Here is a 24,673-nt window from a genome sequence, read left to right as displayed (position 1 = left end):
TTTTAGTCTGTGCATGTCTTTGGGTTTGAGGTGAGTGTCCTGTAAACAGCATTTAGATGGATCCTGCTTTTTCATCCATTCTATTACTCTTTGTCTTTTGATTGGTGCATTCAGTCCATTTACATTTAGGGTGATTATTGAAAGATATGTACTTATTGCCATTGCAGGCTTTAGATTCATGGTTACCAAAGGTTCAAGGTTAGCTTGTTTACTACCTTACTGTCTGACCTCACTCGCTTATTGAGCTGTTATAAACACAGTCTGATGATTATTTCTTTCCTGTCTTTTTCCTCCTCCTCCATTCTTCATATGTTGGGTGTTTTGTTCTGTGCTCTTTTTAGGAGTGCTCCCATCTAGAGCAGTTCCTCTAAGATGCTTTGTACAGGTGGTTTGTGGGAGGCAAATTCCCTCAACTTTTGCTTTTCTGGGAATTGTTTAATCCCTCCTTCATATTTAAATGATAATCGTGCTGAATACAGTATCCGTGGTTGAAGACCCTTCTGTTTCATTGCATTAAATATATCATGCCATTCTCTTCTGGCCTGTAAGGTGTCTGTTGAGAAGTCTGATGATAGCCTGATGGGTTTTCCTTTGTAGGTGACCTTTTTACTCTCTCTGGCTGCCTTTAATACTCTGTCCCTGTCCTTGATGTTTCCCATTTTAATTATTGTGTGTCTTGGTATTGTCCTCTTTGGATCCCGTCTCTCGGGAGTTCTGTGTGCCTCTGTAGTCTGAGAAACTCTTTCCTCCCCCAGTTTGGGTAAGTTCTCAGCAATTATTTCTTCAAATCCACTTTCTAGTGCTCTTTCTCTTTCTTCTTCTTCTGGTACCCTTATAAATCGGATATTGTTCCTTTTGGATTCATCACACAGTTCTCTTAATATTGTTTCATTTTTAGAGATCCTTTTATCTCTCTCTGTGTCAGCTTCTATGCATTCCTGTTCTCTGGTTTCTGTTCCATCAATGGCCTCTTGTATCTTATCCATTCTGCTTATAAATCTTTCCAGAATGTGTTTCATTTCTATAATCTCCCTCTGGACATCTGTAATCTCCCTCTGGACTTCATCCCATAGCTCTTACATATTTCTCTGCAGCTCTGTCAGCATGTTTATGTTTTTTATTTTGAATTCTTTTTCAGGGAGACTGATTAGGTCTGTCTCTGCAGATCCTCTCTCAGGTGTTGTCTGTACTATCTTGGATTGCACTAAATGTTTTTGCCTTTTCATGGTGATAGTGGTGGCTGCAGGCCATTTGTGGGTGTGTCAGCTGGGAGAAGAATGTCCTTTCCTGCTTGCTGGATGCCTTGCCTTGCCTTTCTCCGCTGCCTGTGTTGGTTACCTGCACCCTGGTTCAGCCACCGGGTTAGTCCCCCAAGCTGCTGTGGGCATGGTCTCTCTCAGAGCAGCACGGAGCCCTGCAGTGAGTGGCAGGCACTCCAGGTGCACTCCTCTGTAATAGCGGTGCCCCTGCCAGGCAGCTGTGTGCCAGCAGTGACCTTTGGGTCTAGCCGGGGTGGCTGTGCATTTGGCTGGGATTCTGGTCGGCTGCTTGGAGTGCACCTGCTCCCTCTTGCTCTGCTGTAGGTGTGTGTGGGGCTCTCCTGCGCGTGCCTCTAACCAGGCTCCTCTGGCTCCACTGCTACCAGTGCATGTGAGCCATATCCGGGCTGTTTGGTTGCCACTGCTGCGGGCTCGCACAAGCCTATCCTGGTCCCCTCTGGTGCTGTTGGCATATGCAATCTGTTCCCAGTCCCTTCCCTGTGCACCTTGTGTCTGCGCTCTGGGTGAGGATTTCTAGAGCTGGTTTTTTAGCAGTCCTGGGCTTTCACTCCCTCCCCTTTCCAACTCCTTTCTTCCCACCGGGTTCTGGGGTGGGGGAGTATTCGGGTCCCACTTGGCCACAGCTTGTATCTTACCCCCTTCATGTGATGTTGAGTTCTCACAGATGTAGATGTATCCTGACTCTTGTACTGCATCCACTGGTGTCTCTCTTAGGAATATTTGTATTTATTGTATTTTCATAAATATATATGTTTTGGGGAACAGATTTCCTCTGAACTACTCATGCCACCGTCTTCCCATGATCCCCATCAGTATTCTTGATAAATATTTTAATTTGAAAATCATAAGCATGCTCACAGAACTACAGAACAATATTCAAGATCTCAGGAACAACTTAAAGAAACAGATAGAATCTTTGAAAAATACAATATCTGAAATGAAACATACAACACAGGGATGAGGTAGAGGGGACAGTAAATAAAATACAAATTAGAGAACAGGAATACAAAGAAGTTGAGGAAAAGTGAGAAAAAAAGATCTCTAGGAATGAAAGAATATGAAGAGAACTGTGTGACCAAACCAAATGAAATAACATTCGCATTATAGGGGTACCAGAAGAAGAAGAAGAAAGAAAAGGGGATAGAAAGTCATTTTGAGGAAATAATTGAAAACTTCCCTAATATGGAGAAGGAAATAGTCTCTCAGGGCATGGAAATGCACAGATCTCCCAACGCAAGGGACCCAAGGAAGATAAAAACAAGACATATAATAACTATAATGGCAAAGATCAAGGATAAGGACATAGTATTAAACGCAGCCAGAGAGAGAAAAAAGATCACATGCAAAGGAAAACCCATCAGGCTATCATCAGACTTCTAAGCAGAAACCTTACAGGCCAGGAAGGAGTGGCATGATATATTTAAAGCAATGAAATATAAGGGCCTGGAACCAAAAACACTGTACTTGACAAGATTATCACTTAAATTTGAAGGAGGGGATTAAAGATGATGGTGTGAGGGGTGAGACACAGGCCTCCTCCCAAAACCACATATAATATGAAAATATAATTAATACAACCAACCCTGAAAGAGCAACAGGAAAGAAGGATGAGCCTGATTACATACATCTGGAGAAAAGAACAGATCTCATGGAACAGAGTAACATACCGAAGCCATGTTCCAGCAGGAGCCAAGCCCTTCCCTTACCCAACTCACCAGCAGGAGGAAGAGAAACAGAGCAGGGAGAGAGTAGAGGTCTGGGACTGCTGAACCCCTAGCACTGGAGATCTGCTCTGGAAGCATGAACCTACATTGCACGGTGCTCTGGTGATTAGTGGTGTTTGAAAGCTAAGACAGGTGGAATACCTAGAGAGACTGAGAGTCCAGCCACTTATGGAAAACAGGTATCCACATCCAGCTGCTCTGGGAAAAAAGAAAAGTGGGCAGTCTGAGAGACTTCCTAATAGCAAGAGAGCTGCTAAAGGGGCAAAGATTGCATGGAGCTTACTGCTCCGGAGAAAGGACAGGTAGACAAAATTATCCAGGTTCACTCTGCCCAGCAGGTTGGGAACTTTCAGGAGCTTCAGGCATTCCATCCCCCTGGATGGCTACACAGCTCCAAGGACACCACTGTGACAAGCAGCCTGCTGCACCTTCCTCCCAGCCAACCCACACCTGGCTTGCACCTCAGCAGCCCCTGCCCTGGCATCAAGCCAGCCAGAGGGAAGCCCCACCCATGGCAGCTACAAATGCAAAGCATAGAGGCTTGCACCTGTGTGTTTGGCCCACTGGTTCTGGCAGTGGAGAAATGCATAGCAGACAGGAAGCAGGAAACAGGTGTTTCCCTCCTCCAGACACCAGCACTGCTCCCCTATGACCAGTAACATCGCTCCAGGGGCTGAGCAGTACCAGAGAGTAGAGCTTCTGGGCACTAGAGGCACAACATATGAATATGAAATGTGAAAGGATCCTGGTTCAAACAAAAATACCACATACACCAGAAAAAGGTTGAAGTGAAACTGAACTTATCAATCTTCCTGAAAGAGATTTCAAAATAAAAATCATAAACATGCTCATAGAGGTACAGAAAAATATTCAAGAAGTCAGGGACAAATTCAGGACAGAGATCCAATCATTATGGAATACAATGGAGGGATTTAAAAACAGATTAGATATGGTGGAGGAGATGATAAATGAAATGGAAATTAGAGAAGAGGAATACAAAAAGCTGGGGCACAGAGAGAAAAAAGGATCTCTAGGAATGAAAGAATATTGAGAGAACTGTGAGACCAATCCAAATGGAACAATATTCATATTATAGGGGTATCAGAAGAAGAGAGAGAAAAAGGACAGAAAGTGTCTTTGAGGAGGTAATTGCTGAAAACTTCCCCAGTTGGGAAAAGGAGATAGTCTCTCTGGTCATGGAGGTGCACAGATCTCCCAAAACAAGGGACACAAGGAAGACACCAAGACATAGAGTAATTAAAATGGCAAAGATCAAGGATAAGGACAGACTATTAAAAGCAGCAAAAGAGAGAAAAAAGATCACATACAAAGGAAAACCCATCAGGCTATCATCAGGCTTTTCAGCAGAAACCTTACAGGCCAGAAGGGAATGGCATGATATATTTAATGCAATGAAGCATAAGGATACTCTATGCAACAAGGTTATCATTTAAATTTGCAGGAAGGATTAAACAATTCCCAGATAAGCAAAAGCTGAGACAATTTACCTCCCACAAACCTTCTTTACATTGTATTTTGGAGGGACTGCTATAGATGGAAGTGTTCCTAAGGCTAAATAGCTGTCACCAGAGGTAATAAAACCACATTAAGCAAAGAACAATTAATTACTAATCAAATGCAAAATTAAATCACCTACCCCCAAAGTCAGTCAAGGGATAGACAAAGAGTATGGAATATGATACCGAATATATAAACAATGGAGGAGGATAAAAGGAGGGGAAAAAAAGAAACTTTACATTGTGTTTGTAATAGCATACCAAGTGAGTTTAGTTAGACTCTTAGATAGTAAGGAAGTTACCCCTGAACCTTTGTTAACCATAAATCTAAAGCCTGCAATGGCAATAAGTACATACCTATAGATAATCACCCTAAATGTAAATGGTCTGAATGCAGCAATCAAAAGACATAGAGCCACTGAATTGATTAAAAAAAAACAAGACCCATCTATATGCTGCCTACAAGAGATGCACTTCAAACCCAAAGATATACACAAACTAAAAGTGAAGGGATGGAAAAAGATATTTCATGGAAACAATAGAGAGAAAAAAGCAGGTGTTGCCGTACTTGTATCAGACAAAATAGACTTCAAAACAAAGAAAGCGATAAGAGACAAAGAAGGACATTACATAATGATAAAGGGGTCAGCCCACCAAGAGGATATAACCATTATAAAATTTTGCAGCCAACATAGGAGCACCAAAATACGTGAAAGAAGTATTATCAGAATTAAAGGAGAAAATAGAATGCAATGGATTCATTTTAGGAGACTTCAACTCACCATTCACTCAAAAGACAGATCAACAAGACAGAAAATAAGGCACTGAACAACACATTAGAACAGATGGATCTAACAGACATATACAGAACTCTACACCCAAATTCAGCAGGATGCACATTCTTCTCACATGCACATGGAACATTTTCAAGAATATATCACATACTGGACCACAAAAAAAGTCTCAGCAAATTCAAAAAGATTGAAATTGTACCAACCAGCTTCTCAGACCACAAAGGTATGAAACTAGAAATAAATTATGGAAAGAAAATGAGAAATCCCACAAACACATGGAGGCTTAAGAACATGCTCCTAAATAACCAATGGATAAATGACTGAATAAAAGCAGAGCTCAAGCAATATATGGAGACAAATGTAAACAATAATTCAACCCTGCAAAATCTGTGGGATGCAGTGAAGGCGGTGCTAAGAGGGAAGTATATTGCAATACCAGGCCTACCTCAGGAAAGAAGAACAATCCCATATGAGCAGTCTAAACTCACAATTAATGAAACTAGGAAAAGAAGGACAAATGAGGCCAAAGTCAGTAGAAGGAGGGACATAATAAATATTAGAGCAGAAATAAATAAAATCAAGTAGAATATAACAGTAGAAAGTATCAATGAAAACAGGATTGGGTTCTTCAAGAAAATAAACAAAATAGATAAACTACGAGACCTAATAACTGAATTCAGCAAGTTGCAGGATACAAAATTAATATACAGAAATCTGTTGCATTCTTATATAGTAATGATTAACTAGCAGAAATAAAATTTGGAGATAATTCTTATATACTAATGATTAACTAGCAAAAATAAATGTCAGAAAGTAAAAACCTTTATAATTTCATTGAAAGGAATAAAATACCTAGGAATAAACCTAACCGAGGTGGTGAAAAACCTGTATCCTGAAAACTACAAGACACTCATGAGAGACATTAAAGAAGACTGCAATAGGTGGAAATACATCCATGCTCATGGATTAGAAGAATGAATATTATCCAAATGGCCATCCTGCCCAAAGTAATCTACAGATGCAATGCAATCCCTGTCAAAATACCAATAGCATTCTTGAATGAACTACAAAAAATAGTTCTAAAATTCTTATGGAATCACAAAAGACCCTGAATAGCCAAAGCAATAGTGAGAAGGAATAACAAAATTGGGGGATTATGCTCCCCAACTTCAAACTTTACTACAAAGCCACAGTAATCAAAACAAATTGGGACTGGCACAAGCACAGATCCATAGATCAATGGAACAGACTAGAGAGTCCAGATATTAACCCAAGCATATATGGTCAATTAATATGAGAAAGGAGCCATGAATATACAATGGGGAAATGACAGCCTCTTTAACAACTGGTGTTGGCAAAACTGGGCAGCTACATGTCAGAGAATCAAACTGGACTATTGTCTAACCCCATACACAAAAGTAAACTCGAAATGGATCAAAGACCTGAATGTAAGTCATGAAACCATAAAGCTCTTAGAAGAAAACATAGGCAAAAAATCTCTTGAGTATAAACATGAGCAACTTTTTCCTGAACACATCTCCTTGGGAAAGGGAAACAAAAGCAGAAATGAGCAAGTGGGACTACATCAAACTAAAAAGCTTCTCTACAGCAAAGGACACCATCAATAGAACAAAAAGGCATCCTACATTAAGGGAGAATATATTCATAAATGACTTATATGATAAGGGTTTAAAATCCAAAATATATAAAGAGCTCACATGCCTCAAAACCCAAGAAACAAATAACCCAATTAAAAAATGGGCAGAAGATCTGAACTGACACTTTTCCAAAGAAGAAATTCAGATGGCCAACAAGCAAATGAAAAGATGCTTCACATTACTAATTATCAGGGAAATGCAAATTAAAATCACAATGAGATATCGCCTCACAACAGTTAGGATGGCCAACATCCAAAAGACAAGAAACTACAAATGTTGGCAAAGATGCGGAGAAAGGGGTATCCTTCTACAGTGTTGGTGGGAATGTAAATTAGTTCAACCATTGTGGAAAGCAATATGGAGATTCCTCAAAAAAGTAAAAATAGAAAAACCATTTGACCCAGGAATTCCACTCATAAGAATTGACCCTAAGAATGCAGGATCCCAGATTCAAAAAGACCTATGCACCCCTATGTTTATCACAGCACTATTTACAATAGCCAAGAAATGGAATCAACATAAGTGTCCATCAGTAGCTGAATGAATAAAGATGTGGCATATATACACAATGGAATATTATGCAGCAATAAGAAGAAAACAAATCTTACCATTTGTAACAACATGGATGGAGCTAGAGGGTATTATGCTCAGTTAAATAAGTCAGGCAGAGAAAGACAAGTACCAAATGATTTCCTCGTTTGTGGAGTATAACGATGAAGCAAAACTGAAGGAACAAAAGAACAACAGACTCACAGACTACAAGAAGGGACTAGCAGTTACCAAAGGGGAGGGGTGTGGGAGGGTGGATGGGGAGGGACGGAGAAGTGGATTAAGGGGCATTATAATTAGCACACTCAATATAGGTAGGTCACCAGGAGGCAGTACAGCATGGAGAAGATCATTAATGACTTTATAGCATCTTACTATGCTGATGGACAGTGATTGTATTGGGGTCGATGATATGAGTGAATGTTGAAACCACAATGTTGTTCATGTTAAACCTTTATAAGATTGCATATCAATGATACCTTAATTTAAAATAATATGCACCTGTATTGATTCCTCAATTATGTGTTTTATCTCCCATAAAATTATAGTATCTATAGTGGCTTTATGGATCTTAGGTCATCATCTTTCCTCAGCATAAAGGGAACATTATATTTTGTTTGTGTTAAAAATGATTCAGGTTGCTCACCCATGTCCAATCCAGTTCTCTTATATTTCACTCTTCATTTTGGGTCAATTTATGAACTCTGTTCATAGCTACTTGGTAAACTTGGCTGTTGATTGTTTGTTTGTTTTTTACATATCAGGAACTGTTGACATTCATGGACCAGGTCATCAAATTCTCTCAGGAGGTGTGGGAATGCCTGGACCCTGCTCCGAGGTCCTTGTAGAGGAATGTGATGCTGGAGATCTACAGGAACCTTGTCTCTGTGGGTGAAGATAATAACTTCATTCCAGAATTCCTAATCCACCCTCAAAATTTTTATTTTCTTATTTTGCAGAATGTCTCCTGGAAGCTTCTGCTTTTGTAGGACTGTGTGTCAGATTCCTAATTTCAAGGAAGAAAATCAGGGATTTGTTTATGTAGAAACAATCTTCCTGATGTTGTATTTTGACTTTAACCTCCCCTTTCTGCAATGATATGCATCCTTCACCCTAGATTCGTGGTACCTCTAAAAATTCAGTGGCAGAAAATAGTGTCGACTCCATCTTAAATTAGGAATTCCACACCAAATTGGAAAAGAAACAAAGTACTTTATTTGGAGTCTTCGAATTGCAATTTTGGGAGCACAGATTGAGCAGCAACCAGAAAAAGTGTCCCACCTGTGCAGGGAAGCAAGGTATTTTTGTGAGAAAGGAAAGGGTGGAGTTGGGGGTAGTTGGGGGGGATTTCATTACCTGGATGAAGACAAGGAGAAAATTAATTATCTACTGGCACTAACAGTACAACAGGCACTAATGAGCTGCTTCATTAATGCTTTGATACTAATTTATTGGTGCCAGAAAGTGAAACTAGTCATGGTGTTCCCTCATTAACTGCCCTATCACCGTAAAGTCCATTCTGACAGTTATTTTTTTTTAGTCCCTTCTTGGGTGACAGTTGCCTTGTTAATTTTTTTTTTTTTTTTTTTTTACTGTTATTATCACAATTTATTCATTCACTCAACAAATATTGATTGAGCACATATTCTAAGCAGGTATTTTTTTTTTTTTTTTTTTTTTTTTTGAGAGGGCATCTCTCATATTTATTGATCAAATGGTTGTTAACAACAATAAAATTCAGTATAGGGGGGTCAATGCTCAATGTACAATCATTAATCCATCTCAAGCCTAATTCTCGTCAGTCTCCAATCTTCTGAAGCATAACGAACAAGTTCTTACATGGTGAACGAATTCTTACAGAGTGAATAAATTCTTACATGGTGAACAGTACAAGGGCAGTCATCACAGAAACTTTCGGTTTTGATCATGCAATATGACCTATAAACCATCAGGTCAAATATGAATATTCATTTGATTTTTGTACTTGATTTATATGTTGATCCCACATTTCTCCTATTATTATTATTTTTTTTATTTTTAATAAAATGCTGAAGTGGTAGGTAGATGCAAGATAAAGGTAGAAAACATAGTTTAGTGCTGTAAGAGGGCAAATGTAGATGATCAGATGATCAGGTGTGTGCCTATGGACTAAGTATTAATCCAGGCTAGACAAGGGCAGCAAGACATCCACGGATGCAGAAGATTTCTCTCAAAGCAGGGGGGGTGAGGTTCTGAGCCTCACCTCTGTTGATCCCCAAATTCTCACCTGATGGCCCCCCTGCGACTGTGCCTGTCTTAGGTTGTTCCTCCCTTGAGGAATCTTACCCGTCTCTGGCTAACCAGTCATCTTCCGGGGCCATACAGGGAAATGTAAAGTTGGTAAGTGAGAGAGAAGCCATATTGTTTGCAAAGGTTAGCTTTTTACTTCTTTGCAGATTTATGCCCTGTGGCTTCTATGCCCAGCACTTGTCTCGAGGTATCTTTACCACCTGGAGGAATTATGATACTCGGTAAATTCGATATGAGGCACGAATTCTATTTAAAGTTTGTAATTAGGAAGGAAGAAGAAAAGCTATAGATGTAGCATATGAAGGAAACTTGGGAGGATTGATTATTTCTTTGACATATCTTCTTGTATAGTACCTTAAGTATGTATAGGTTTTAAACTACTAACTAATTTGCACACACATATTGACATAATAGGAATACGGTGACATAAACAAAGCAAATCTATAATTACCAGCCATCTCCAGTGAAGCCAAGAAAACCATTTAGGCACCCTAGGCATTTGTGAAAATTTATCTATGATATGATGGATATTGTCCAACTGTACTTGAACCATCAGACAAATTAAAGCAGCCCATTTCTGGGATCTGTTCACATCCCATATGTTCTTTTAACCATAGATAGTCTATAGTCATGAGATTTTGGAGTGCTACAACTTGCACCCCTCCCAACTCCTGGTTGAGTTCCAACAGTACAGATCCAGTCAAATTCGTTGTCTCACTGTATGCACATGCCAGCCTAGACATCTCCCTCCTCCTTCTCATGGCAAGTCCAGGAGATGGTGGGCTGGATGCAGCCACAACCGCAGCATCGTCCGGATCCCTGTGGAGGCTTTTTGATGATCATCCCCCGGCACGAGTCCTCCAGAGAGTGCTGATGCCGGAAGCTCCTCCTCATATCGTATCTTAGTTCATTTTCTGGGTATCCAAGCTAGGCCTTGATCTTCTGCGTAGAAACAAACAGACCCTTTGCCCACACTTTGACATGCCCTCTATACCACTGTGCAGAACTCATTGGAGGTCAGCACACAGTAACTGCTTTTTTTTTTTTTTTTTTAATTAAGAGAAAGGAATATTATCAGAAAAGAGTACCTCCATAGCTGATCATCTGACACCCTTTAAGTGATCAACATTAAGGATATTTAAAGCATGCGTTGATCTTTGATTTACCAATAATTTTATCCTGTTAAGGAGTAATCCCCCTTTTCTTTCTTTCTTTCTTTTTTTTTTTTTTTAAATTTTTAATCTACACTTACCTGAAGAATACTATGTTTACTATGCTCTCCCCTATATCAGGTCCCCCCTAACAACCACATTACGGTTACTGTCCATCAGCTTAGCAAAATGTTGTAGAGTCACTACTTGTCCTCTCTGTGTTGTGCAGCCCACCCTCCCCTATCTCCCTCCCCCCCATGCATGCTAATCTTAATACCCCCCTTCTTCTTCCCCCCCCTTATCCCTCCCTGCCCACCCATCCTCCCCAGTTCCTTTCCCTTTGGTACCTGTTAGTCCATTTTTGGGTTCTGTAATTCTGCTGCTGTTTTGTTCCTTCAGTTTTTCCTTTGTTCCTATACTCCTCAGATGAGTGAAATCATTTGGTATTTCTCTTTCTCCGCTTGGCTTATTTCACTGAGCATAATACTCTCCAGCTCCATCCATGTTGCTACAAATGGTTGGATTTTTCCACTTCTTATGGCTGAGTAGTATTCCATTGTGTATATGTACCACTTCTTCTTTATCCATTCATCTACCGATGGACATTTAGGTTGCTTCCAATTCTTGGCTATTGTAAATAGTGCTGCGATAAACATAGGAGTGCATCTGTCTTTCTCAAACTTGATTGCTGCGTTCTTAGGGTAAATTCCTAGGAGTGGAATTCCTGGGTCAAATGGTAGGTCTGTTTTGAGCATTTTGATGCACCTCCATACTGCTTTCCACAATGGTTGAACTAATTTACATTCCCACCAGCAGTGTAGGAGGGTTCCCCTTTCTCCACAGCCTCGCCAACATTTGTTGTTGTTTGTCTTTTGGATGGCAGCTATCCTTACTGGTGTGAGGTGATACCTCATTGTAGTTTTAATTTGCATTTCTCTGATAATTAGCGATGTGGAGCATCTTTTCATGTGTCTCTTGGCCATCTGTATTTCTTTTTTGGAGAACTGTCTGTTCAGTTCCTCTGCCCATTTTTTAATTGGGTTATTTGTTTTTTGTTTGTTGAGGCGTGTGAGCTCTTTATATATTCTGGACGTCAAGCCTTTATCAGATCTGCCATTTTCAAATATATTCTCCCATACTGTAGGGTTCCTTTTTGTTCTATTGATGGTGTCTTTCGCTGTACAGAAGCTTTTCAGCTTACTGTAGTCCCACTTGCTCATTTTTGCTGTTGTTTTCCTTGCCCGGGGAGGTATGTTCAAGAAGAGATCACTCATGTTTATGTCTAAGAGGTTTTTGCCTATGTTTTTTTCCAAGAGTTTAATGGTTTCGTGACTTACATTCAGGTCTTTGATCCATTTTGAGTTTACCTTTGTATATGGGGTTAGACAATGGTCCAGTTTCATTCTCCTACATGTAGCTGTCCAGTTTTGCCAGCACCATCTGTTGAAGAGACTGTCATTTTGCCATTGTATGTCCATGGCTCCTTTATCAAATATTAATTGACCATATATGTTTGGGTTAATTTCTGGGGTCTCTAATCTGTTCCACTGGTCTGTGGCTCTGTTCTTGTGCCAGTACCAAATTGTCTTGATTACTATGGCTTTGTAGTAGAGCTTGAAGTTGGGGAGTGAGATCCCCCCTACTTTATTCTTCTTTTTCAGGATTGCTTTGGCTATTCGGGGTCTTTGGTGTTTCCATATGAATTTTTGAATTATTTGTTCCAATTCATTGAAGAATGTTGCTGGTAATTTGAGAGGGATTGCATCAAATTTGTATATTGCTTTCGGCAGGATGGCCATTTTGACGATATTATTTCTTCCTAGCCATGAGCATGGGATGAGTTTCCATTTATTAGTGTCCCCTTTAATTTCTCTTAAGAGTGACTTGTAGTTTTCAGAGTATAAGTCTTTCACTTCCTTGGTTAGGTTTATTCCTAGGTATTTTATTCTTTTTGATGCAATGGTGAATGGAATTGTTTTCCTGATTTCTCTTTCTATTGATTCGTTGTTAGTGTATAGGAAAGCTACAGATTTCTGTGTGTTGATTTTGTATCCTGCAACTTTGCTGTATTCCGATATCAGTTCTAGTAGTTTTGGAGTGGAGTCTTTAGGGTTTTTTATGTACAGTATCATATCATCTGCAAATAGTGACAGTTTAACTTCTTCTTTACCAATCTGGATTCCTTGTATTTCTTTGTTTTGTCTGATTGCCGTGGCTAGGACCTCCAGTACTATGTTAAATAACAGTGGGGAGAGTGGGCATCCCTGTCTGGTTCCCGATCTCAGTGGAAATGCTTTCAGCTTCTCGCTGTTCAGTATAATGCTGGCTGTGGGTTTATCATATATGGCCTTTATTATGTTGAGGTACTTGCCCTCTATTCCCATTTTGCTGAGAGTTTTTATCATGAATGGATGTTGAATTTTGTCAAATGCTTTTTCAGCATCTATGGAGATGATCATGTGGTTTTTGTCTTTCTTTTTGTTGATGTGGTGGATGATGTTGATGGATTTTCGAATGTTGTACCATCCTTGCATCCCTGGGATGAACCCCACTTGGTCATGGTGTATGATCCTTTTGATATACTGTTGAATTCTGTTTGCTAATATTTTATTGAGTATTTTTGCATCTACGTTCATCAGGGATATTGGTCTGTAATTTTCTTTTTTGGTGGGGTCTTTGCCTGGTTTTGGTATTAGGGTGATGTTGGCTTCATAGAATGAGTTTGGGAGTATTCCCTCTTCTTCTATTTTGTGGAACACTTTAAGGAGAATGGGTATTATGTCTTCTCTGTGTGTCTGATAAAATTCCGAGGTAAATCCGTCCGGCCCCGGGGTTTTGTTCTTGGGTAGTTTTTTGATTACTGTTTCAATTTCTTTGCTTGTAATTGGTTTGTTTAACTTTTGTGTTTCTTCCTTGGTCAGTCTTGGGAGGTTGTATTTTTCTAGGAAGTTGTCCATTTCTTCTAGGTTTTCCAGCTTGTTGGCATATAGGTTTTCATAGTAGTCTTTAATAATTCTTTGTATTTCTGTGGAGTCTGTCGTGATTTTTCCATTCTCATTTCTGATTATGTTGATTTGTGTTGACTCTCTTTTTCTCTTAATAAGTTGGGCTAGAGGCTTATCTATTTTGTTTATTTTCTCAAAGAACCAGCTCTTGGTTTCGTTGATTTTTGCTATTGTTTTATTCTTCTCAATTTTGTTTATTTCTTCTCTGATCTTTATTATGTCCCTCCTTCTGCTGACTTTAGGCCTCATTTGTTCTTCTTTTTCCAGTTTTAATAATTGTGATGTTAGACTATTCATTTGGGATTGTTCTTCCTTCTTCAAGTTTGCCTGGATTGCTATATACTTTCCTCTTAAGACTGCTTTCGCTGCATCCCACAGAAGTTGGGGCTTAGTGTTGTTGTTGTCATTTGTTTCTATATATTCCTTGATCTCTATTTTGATTTGTTCATTGATCCATTGATTATTTAGTAGCATGTTGTTAAGCCTCCATGTGTTTGTGAGCCTTTTTGTTTTCTTTGTAGAATTTATTTCTACTTTCATACCTTTGTGGTCTGAAAAATTGGTTGGTAGAATTTCAATATTGTGGAATTTACTGAGGCTCTTTTTGTGAGCTAGTATGTGGTCTATTCTGGAGAATGTTCCATGTGCACTTGAGAAGAATGTATATCCTGTTGCTTTTGGATGTAAAGTTCTATAGATGTCTATTAGGTCCATCTGTTCTAGTGTGTTGTTCAGTGCCTGTGTGTCTTTACTTATTTTCTGCCCGGTGGATCTATCCTTTGGGGTGAGTGGTGTGTTGAAGTCTCCTACAATGAATGCATTGCAGTCTATTTCCCTCTTTAGTTCTGTTAGTATTTGCTTCACATATGCTGGTGCTCCTGTATTGGGTGCATATATATTTAGAATGGTTATATCCTCTTGTTGGACTAAGCCCTTTATCATTATGTAGTGGCCTTCTTTATCTCTTGTTACTTTCTTTGTTTTGAAGTCTATTTTGTCTGATATTAGTACTGCAACCCCTGCTTTCTTCTCACTGTTGTTTGCCTGAAATATGTTTTTCCATCCCTTGACTTTTAGTCTATGCTTATCTTTGGGTTTAAGGTGAGTTTCTTGTAAGCAGCATATAGATGGGTCTTGCTTTTTTATCCATTCTATTACTCTATGTCTTTTGATTGGTGCATTAAGTCCATTTACATTTAGGGTGACTATTGAAAGATATGTACTTATTGCCATTGCAGGCTTTAGATTCGTGGTTACCAAAGGTTCAAGGTTAGCTTCTTTAGTATCTTACTGCCTAACTTAGCTCGCTTATTGAGCTGTTATATACACTGTCTGGAGAGTCTTTTCTTCTCTCCCTTCTTATTCCTCCTCCTCCATTCTTCATATGTTGTGTGTTTTGTTCTGTGCTCTTTTTAGGGGTGCTCCCATCTAGAGCAGTCCCTGTAGGATGCCCTGTAGAGGTGGTTTGTGGGAAGCAAATTCCCTCAGCTTTTGCTTGTCTGGGAATTGTTTGATCCCACCATCATATTTAAATGATAGTCGTGCTGGATACAGTATCCTTGGTTCAAGGCCCTTCTGTTTCATTGCATTAAGTATATCATGCCATTCTCTTCTGGCCTGTAGGGTTTCTGTTGAGAAGTCTGATGTTAGCCTGATTGGTTTTCCTTTATAGGTGACCTTTTTCTCTCTAGCTGCCTTTAAAACTCTTTCCTTGTCCTTGATCCTTGCCATTTTAATTATTATGTGTCTTGGTGTTGTCCTCCTTGGATCCTTTCTGTTGGGGGTTCTGTATAATTCCATGGTCTGTTCGATTATTTCCTCCCCCAGTTTGGGGAAGTTTTCAGCAATTATTTCTTCAAAGACACTTTCTATCCCTTTTCCTCTTTCTTCCTCTTCTGGTATCCCTATAATACGAATGTTTTTCCTTTTGTATTGGTCACATATTTCTCTTAGTGTTGTTTCATTCCTGGAGATCCTTTTATCTCTCTCTATGTCAGCTTCTATACGTTCCTGTTCTCTGGCTTCTATTCCTTCAATGGCCTCTTGCATCTTATCCATTCTGCTTATAAATCCTTCCAGGGATTGTTTCACTTCTGTGATCTCTTTCCTGACATCTGTGATCTCCTTCCGGACTTCATCCCACTGCTCTTGCATTTTTCTCTGCATCTCATCCCACTGCTCTTGCATTTTTCTCTGCATCTCATCCCATTGCTCTTGCATTTTTTTCTGCATCTCTGTCAGCATGTTCATGATTTTTATTTTGAATTCTTTTTCAGGAGGACTAGTTAGGTCTGTCTCCTTCTCAGGTGTTGTCTCTGTGATCTTTGTCTGCCTGTAGTTTTGCCTTTTCATGGTGATAGAGATAGTCTGCAGAGCTGGTACAAGTGACCGCTGGAAGAGCTTCCCTTCTTGTTGGTTTGTAGCCTTTTCCTGGGAGAATAGCGACCTCTAGTGGCTTGTGCTGGGCAGCTGTGCACAGACAGGGCTTCTGCTTCCTGCCCAGTTGCTTTGGGGTTTATCTCCACTGTTGCTGTGGGCTTGGCCTGGCTGGGGCTGTTCCTCCAAAATGGTGGAGCCCCGTTGGAGGGGGAGCAGCCAGGAGACTATTTATCTCCGTAAGGGGCCTCTGTGCTCCCTGCTGCCCAGGGGGTTAGAGTGCCCAGAGATCCCCAGATTCCCTGCTTCTGGTCTAAGTGACCTGTCCTGCCCCTTTAAGATTTCCAAAAAGCACTCTCCAAACCAAAACAACAGCAGCAACAATGAGAGAGGGAACAGAAAGGAAAAAAAAAAAGAAAAAACACGCGATTTTTTTTTTTTTTTTTTCCTCAGGTGCCGGTCCCAGGCACCCGCGCACTGGTCCTGCTGCCCTGTCTCCCTAGCACCAGGGTCCCTGTCCTTTCAAGGCTTCCAAAAAGCACTCACCCACCGGTCCCGCAGGGAAGGAACGCTCAATATTCTTGGTCCTCAGGCACTGGTCCCACGCACCCGCTCACCAGTCCCGCCGCCCTGCCTCCCTAGCACCGGGGTCCCTGTCCCTTCAAGGCTTCCAAAAAGCACTTGGCAAAAAGAGAGAAAAAAAAGGGGAAAAACGCGCGATTTCTTCCGTCCTCAGGTGCTGGTCTCAGGCACCCACCCACCGGTCCCACAGGGAAAAATGCGGGATATTCTTTGTCCTCAGGTGCCGGTCCCAGGCACCCGCTCACCAGTCCCGCCGCCCTGCCTCCCTAGCACCGGGGTCCCTGTCCCTTTTAGGCTTCCAAAAAGCACTCGCAGAAAAGAGAAAAAAAAAGGGGAAAAACGCGCGATTTCCTCTGTCCTCAAGTGCCGGTCTCAGGCACCCGCCCACCGGTCCCGCAGGGAAAAATGGGGGATATTCTTTGTCCTCAGGCGCCGGTCCCAGCCACCCGCTCACCAGTCCCGCCACCGTGCCTCCCTAGCACTGGGGTCCCCGTCCCTTCAAGGCTTCCAAAAAGCGCTTGCCAAAAAGAGAAAAAAAAAAAAAAAAAAAAGGGGAAAAACGCGCGACCTCTTCCGTCCTCAGGCACCGGTCTCAGGCACCCGCCCCCAGGTCTCGCAGGGAGAAACGCGGGATATTCTTTGTCCTCCGGCGCCGTTCCCAGGCACCTCCTCACCGGTCCCGCCACCCTGCCTCCCCAGCAACGGGGGCCCGTCCCTCTAAGGCTTCCAAAAAGCGCTCGCCAAAAAAAAAACCGCTCCGGTTTCTCTCCACCCGCCGGGAGCCGGGGGGAGGGGCGCTCGGGTCCCGCCGGGCCGGGGCTTGTATCTTACCCCCTTCACAAGGCGCTGGGTTCTTGCAGGTGTGGATGTGGTTTGGATATTGTCCTGTGTCCTGTGGTCTCTATTTTAGGAAGATTTTTCTTTGTTATATTTTCATAGCTCTATGTGTTTTTGGGAGGAGATTTCCACTGCTCTACTCACGCCGCCATCTTGGCTCCCGCCCCCCGCCTTGTTAATTTTATGAGCAGTAACTTGTAAAAAGTCTGTTTCTGACCCAGTTCAAAGGGTCATGTTGAACATTATGTCCCCAGAAGCAGATTTGTCTTATACTTGGAAGTTTGAAAGTTTTAATACCCTCTTCCTCCTTCTTCCCACCTACCACATCCCCTGGTAATTACCAATCTTCTCTGTTTCTATGGGTTTGCTTTTTAAAATATTCCACATGTAAGTGAGATCATATGGCATTTGCATTTCTCTGGCTTATTTCACTTAGTGTAAAGACCTCCACGTGGTAGCAAAGGGAGCAAACTTCCCTCTTTAATGACTAAATACTATTCCATTGTATGTATGCATGTGCATATAGAGATACATCTCACATTTCATTTATCCATTCATGAACACTTGGGCTGTTTACACGTCTTGGTTAATGTAAACAATAGTGCATTGAATATGGGGACTCATACATTTCTTTGAAATCCTGATTTCATCACTTTCAGATATGCACCCAGAAGTGGAATTGCTGGATTATATGGTAGTAGTGCTTTTAATTTTTCAAGAGTCCTCATAACTCTTTTCCAAAGTGACTGTAACAGTTTACATTTCTGCAACAGTACATGGGTTCCATTTTTCTTTTTTTTGCATCCTTACTAGCTCTTGTACCTCTCTTTGATAGTAGCCATTCTAAGAGGTGGAAGAGATATTTTACTGTGGTTTGGATGGGCATTTCCCTAAGGAATATCAGTGTTGAACATCTTTTCATATGTTCATTGGTCATTTGAAATCCCCCTTGGGAAAAGAATTATTTGGGTCTTTTGCTCATTTTTTAAATCAGATTTTTTTTGGCTATTGACTTATATGAAATCCTCTGTTTTGGATATTGACCCCTTATCAGATATGTGGTCTGCAAGTATTTTCTTACATGCTGTATGTTGCATTTTCATTTTGTGGATTGTTTCATTAGTTGATTGGTAGCTTTTAATTTACTAGTTTGATGTGGTCCTACTTGCTTATTTTTACTTATGTAGCTTGGGCTTTTGGTGCCATATCTGAAATATCATTGCCAAGACCAATATCAAAGAACTTTCTCCAAATGTTTTCTTCTAGGAGTTTTATGGTTTTGAGTCTTAAATTTAAGCCTTCATTACATCTCAAGTTAAAATGTTTGTGAGTGAGGTAAGATAAGGCTCCAGTCACAATCTTTTGCATTTGATTATCCAGTTTTCCCAGTGGCTTTTATTGAAGTGACTACTTTTTCTTCATTGGGTGTTTTGCCTTGGTTAATCCTGACTGACCAAGTTTTAAAATACTAAGATATATTGGGACTGCTATGTTGCAAATACAAAAACATTTTCTTGCAGTTATAACTGCTAGTGTTTAATATGTAGACCACTGCTGTGCTTTTGCTCTTCATTTTTGGTAAAATATGAAATAGTTAAACCCTACAATAAGTTTAGTCTTGTTCAAATTAGGTTATAGATCTCACATAAAAGCCATTTGTTGTATCATAGTAAGCAATTATATCTTTTTTAAATTATGGCTAAATTTAAATTAACATGAAAATACATTCAGCTTTCTTTTCATTTGCTCTTAGCTAACAGGGATTCACCAGGTTGACATCACATCATCCTTGGATTTGCCTTTTCTGTGAAGTGTCAGGAGTCATTCTATCCAATTTTTCCTGCCTCCTGATATCTTTAACAACTCCATAGTACCACAAAAATAATGTCATTCTTGGTGTCAAAAATTGTCCACAGGCCTTTTCCTTCAGAGGATAGATTATTCCCACTTTTTAAGGGGTGTAGAGAAAATGAAAGTTCCTATAGCCAGGATTCCACCTGAATTAGGTCTGCTTTCTCACTGTACAGTTGTGGGCAATACATTATTATTAACTATATATAAAGAGCTCTGCCTAGTGCTCTGGGCTGCACAGCTCCAAGAGAGCAGAAGATGGAGTGGTGGAAGCACCAAGGACAGAGACTGAGATGGCTTAAGGGGCAAAGAGTCCCAGAGGCAGAAACCTGGTTGCTGCATGCAGACTCACTCTGAGTGGACAGGATTCTAGTGCTTGACCTGCTACCATGGGAATAAAGTTGGGTATGAACCGTTTCACCACAAGAACAATCCATTGTAATTTTTGGCCTCACTGAATCAAGAGTGAACTTGTCCAGGGCTGAAACCCACTGGCAGCACAAGTGGGAACTTATGACATGTTGGGACATGATTTCTACAGGGCTCTCCATTTTTTCCACATCTTGTACCAGCCTCCGCTTACACTCTCTCCTTAAGGACTTTTGTACAGCACTCTGACTTGGGAAATGTCAGTACAGCTACTAGCTGGGGCACATGGCAGATATTTATCTGACAAACACAATAAGGAAAGTACCTCATTCTGATCAAAACTTGGGCAGGAATGCTTACAACCTAACTGAAGAGAGCGGGTGACTTAAACTCAAGGTTCCTCATCTGTGCTCCAAATCTGCATGTTCAGCATCTACCTGGACCTCATTGCTCACCCTGTGGGACTTGGGTGACAAGGGGCACAAATATGGATGTACAGCTCTTGCTGCCTATTGTGGCATAAATAATAGTCCATTACCTCATACTAAGGCATCTCATGTGTGGGAAAAATGGAAGTTCCTATGGCCAGGATCCTCACCTGACCCTAAACTACTTGATGATATAATTGTCCTACTTCTAGGCTAATGCTTACACACACATTAATGATTACTGATTGAGTCACTATATAAAGAGCTCTGCCCAGTGCTCTGGGTGGAGGCAAAGATCGTGGAGGATTACAGACCTGCAGACTGCTGGATGCAAATGTGATTCTAGTGCTTGACCTACCACCATGAGACTAAAGCCTTTTACCCCAAGAACTTTCCACTGTCATTTCTCAGTCTCACTGAATCCAGAGTGAACCTGTCCATGGTTGAAACCCTCAGGCAAGACATCATGTTTTTCCCAAAATGCATGAGACTCTCAGGCTAATATGTTAGATGTGCAAATAGGATAAAATCCTTCAAATTTCTCTCATGTGGTAGTAATGGGATGCTGCGAGAAACATGAATTTCTGCAATAGAAAAGCACAGCCCCTCCTTAGATCTGCTTTGGAGAATGAGACTTCCTTGGAACAAGTAGCACATTCTCTAGTCTAAGTATTGGGTGAGGAGGGAGGAAGGCCCTCCACTGTCCAACATGTAACAGGTGGAGGTGAAATAAGCAGCCTAAATTTGCTGAGTTGTTTGTCATGCTACTGGTTGAAGGAGGAAAGGTCAAGGGTCACCAAACCTGATGTTGAGTTTTGGGTGGTTGAAAACCTATAGGTCATTGGTGAACTGCATTTAGTCAATAGCCTGCTTGAAATGAAAATATACAGGACACTCTTTCCTGATATTTCTGTGCAGTCAAACTTTTTCTTGTGTGGTCTGAAAGTTACCTCTACCTATACAATAACTTCAGCAGCATTAATCAGAACACCAAATAAATTCTTTGGAATTTGGGGAAAGGAAATAACTGAAACATTTATAGCTTGTTGTATACAAGTACACAAGTCCCCATCCTATTATATGTGATGTCATGGATGGAGAGACACCAAGTCCAGGGGAGTCTGGCACAGAGGACTCTGAAGGTAAGCATGGTTGTATTCATGGGCAGAAAGAGCAGCCCCTGATCCTGGTTACTGTCTAGACATTGGAGTTGTAGGAAGAGGAAGGCAGCTGAGATCTTGGGATAAAAAGCCAAAGGGGAATAAAGTTCCCCTTGTATCTTAGGCAGACCTCATCCATGGTAGCCTCCCAAAGCCCTTGGAATCCCCCATGACTTGTCTAGGGGAATGTGCAATGTGACTGCAGCATCTAACTCTTTCATATGGTAAAAAAAACTTAGGTGTTCACTGAGAAAAATGAATCCAACTTCAAGTGATGAGGTTATGGAAGGGCTCCCATTGGGGAAGGAAGCTACTACAACAATGCAGGGAGAACTCTGGATTAATCCAACTTCCTGTTCTATTTGTCAATCAGAATCTACAGTAGGAAGTGATTGATGTGCTGTGTGGTGTACATCCTCCTCTCAAAATTAACAGGTGGTGAACCCCACTAGAAATACAAGGAGAGAGGTATTAGTGAGGGTCTGCCAACTGTGGGAGGAGCGAGATTTAGCATGGGTGTCTCCATTCTTTGAGAGCCTGTCTTTTCACCATTCAGATAATGTACTGTTTGTTGGAAATCCTGAAGCCTCTGTCTTAATATACTAAGGAGCTCCCACATCTCTGCCAGTAAAAGGAGCTGATAAATATGACATAATGGAGAATCTGCTTACCAATTAAAGTTTATTAAGACTATGTAAGCAAATTGACAATGTTCAAACCTTCCAGCAGTGAAGGAAAAATATATCTTCTTTTGGATGCCCATAAATATTTGTGTCTCTGCAATTTTCATATGTTTAAACCTAACTGTTATAGTTATAGTATGAGGAAAGGGGGCCTTTGGGAGGTGAATAGGTCCTGAGGGCAGAGAACTCAGTAAGGGGTTAGTGTCCTTATGAAAGCATCCCAGAAGAGCTCTTTTGCCTTTTTCATCATTTCCATTCACAGCCTAAAGGCTGTCTATGAACTAGAAAGTGGGCTCCCATCAGACTGTCACTGTGAACACATTTCTGTTGTTAAGAAACTACCCAGTTTACAGTAGTTTGTTTTCATGGCCTGAACAGGTTAAGACAAAAATTAGGCTTCAGAAGTGAAAGCAACCCTTTCAACAAAATAAAATAAAACAAAACCCAGGAATGTGGAATCAGCATTCAAGCTCTTTAGTAGATAGAGACTGAGGGTGAGGGTGTTGGAATTGTATGCTGGAAAAAGCCTGCATCACCATGAAAGGAAAAGTAAGGGCAATGAGAACTCAGAGGAATGAGAAGAGCTGTAGACAAGTCCAACCTTCTTAGAGAATACTAGTGGTCATGAAGAGAATTTTGGTAGAAATGCTGACAGTGAAGGTCATTCTGATAAGGTCTCAGACAGAAATGAGTACCACATCATTGGAAACTGGAGGAAATGTGATCATTGTTATAATGGTAGGCAATTGCTTGAATTGCATTTCTGGCTTAGTGTTTTGGGCAGGGTAGACCTTCTGAGCAATGAGTCTGGATCTTTAGCTGAGGATATATCTAAGTAACGTTTTGATGGAGAAGACAGATTACTGTAGAATGCTTGTAGTAAAATGGGATAAGAGAAAAGATTTAAATATGAAACTGGTGATCAAAGGGGAAACAGAACTTCAGAATTCGGAAAAATTTAGTTCATTCATACTGGAAAAGTGATAAAGTATGTTAGGGAGAGCACAGGAAGAGTGTGGCCAAGATTGGTGAGAGGGTTACAATGGGTCTGCCATCTCAACAGAATCCAGGAGCTATTTTTCAAGAGAAGGGAAAGACGAGTCATTCATCTGACCAGAAGCAGGGCCTATTGTCTATGACATGGAAAGAAAGACCCAGAAGGTGATTTGGTAACCATCTGTGGCCTCTCCCAAACAGTTTGGCATGGAGGAGCCAACCACTATACCTCACTCTCCCTCTAGTCTTTATATTTTTCCTTCATGTCCATCCTTTGCACATTAGATGCCCCTCCCTATGAAAGTCCTTTTGCCCAACACCAGAGCTCCTAGCCCACCCCTCCCTGCCCTCCATGAGCTTTAAGCCTCCAACCTCCATCCCCTCCTTCTCCCTGATCTTTATCTCCATCCATTCCAATGAATTTAGTCCATTTTGTGTGTCATCTGTGCCCAATCCCACTCAAATGCAGCTACTATAGTATCTGTCCACAGCATCCCCAAAGCACTGTAGCTATACCCCAAACCCTACAATCCCTGACCCTTTCTCCTGGGCCTTTCATCTCACACATGCCTGTATCTTCCCCGTCTCCTTTCCTCACCCACTACCCACCTTATCCCCCTGCATCCATTATGTCCCACCCTACATCTCAGGAGACAAATACTCTCAAGATCCCATTCACACCAGTTATCCCCTTTCCACTATTATATTCTCTAAACCTTCATAGATGTTATGGTCTCTGGGTCTTCTACCCAAACTTGCCTCTTGTTCTCCTCTGCCAATTAGCTCCCCAACTCCATTATCCCCTTCACTCCATTTTCCCCTTAATGCAGGCTGTCTCCTTATTCTTAACTTACACACTTAGGCCCTGCAGGCACTTAGCTCCTGTGACATCTAACTACCTTTTGCCTGTTGTTGGCTGAATTGTGTGTCTCAAATAAATATGTTCAAATTTGAATCCCTGTTACCCACACATTAAACTTAGTTGGAAGCAGGGTATTAGCAAATGTGATCAAGTTAAAATGAGGTTACAAATGACTAAAATAAACTCTGATCCAGTGATGGGGATCCCTCTAAGAAAAGGCAGATCTGGACATACAGATATAGACCCAGAGAACTTCTTATGATGGTGGAAGTCAATGTTAGAGTGATGAGTCTACAAGCAAGGGAGGCCCAAGGACCGGCAACACTGGTGGGAGTTAGAAAAAGTAAAGGCAAGATTCACCCATAGAGCCTTCAGATAGGAAATACTCTGCCAACAACTTGATTCAGATTTCACACTTCTAGAACCATGAGAGAATATATTTTCATTAATGATTAAGCCACTCCATTTGCAGGCATTTGTTACAACAGTTCTTGGGAACTAATAAAGACCCTCTATGCTCTGTTACCCCAGGGCCCTAGACTCACTGGAGTTCCAATCTATG

The 24,673-nt window shown here is 41.0% G+C and overlaps 1 long non-coding RNA gene across 1 annotated transcript in view; it reads right to left on the bottom strand.

Annotated features, from left to right (window-relative positions):
* Positions 1-24,673, bottom strand: part of LOC140847495 (uncharacterized) — a 298,189-nt gene that overhangs the window by 107,825 nt on the left and 165,691 nt on the right. The gene's annotated exons all lie outside the window — the stretch shown is intronic.

This window comes from Manis javanica, chromosome X (genome assembly GCF_040802235.1).
Source record: "Manis javanica isolate MJ-LG chromosome X, MJ_LKY, whole genome shotgun sequence".
In the NCBI taxonomy this organism is placed as follows: domain Eukaryota; kingdom Metazoa; phylum Chordata; class Mammalia; order Pholidota; family Manidae; genus Manis; species Manis javanica.
The sequence above is the reverse complement of the archived record's forward strand: the minus strand, read 5'-3'. Positions and strand labels throughout refer to the sequence as shown.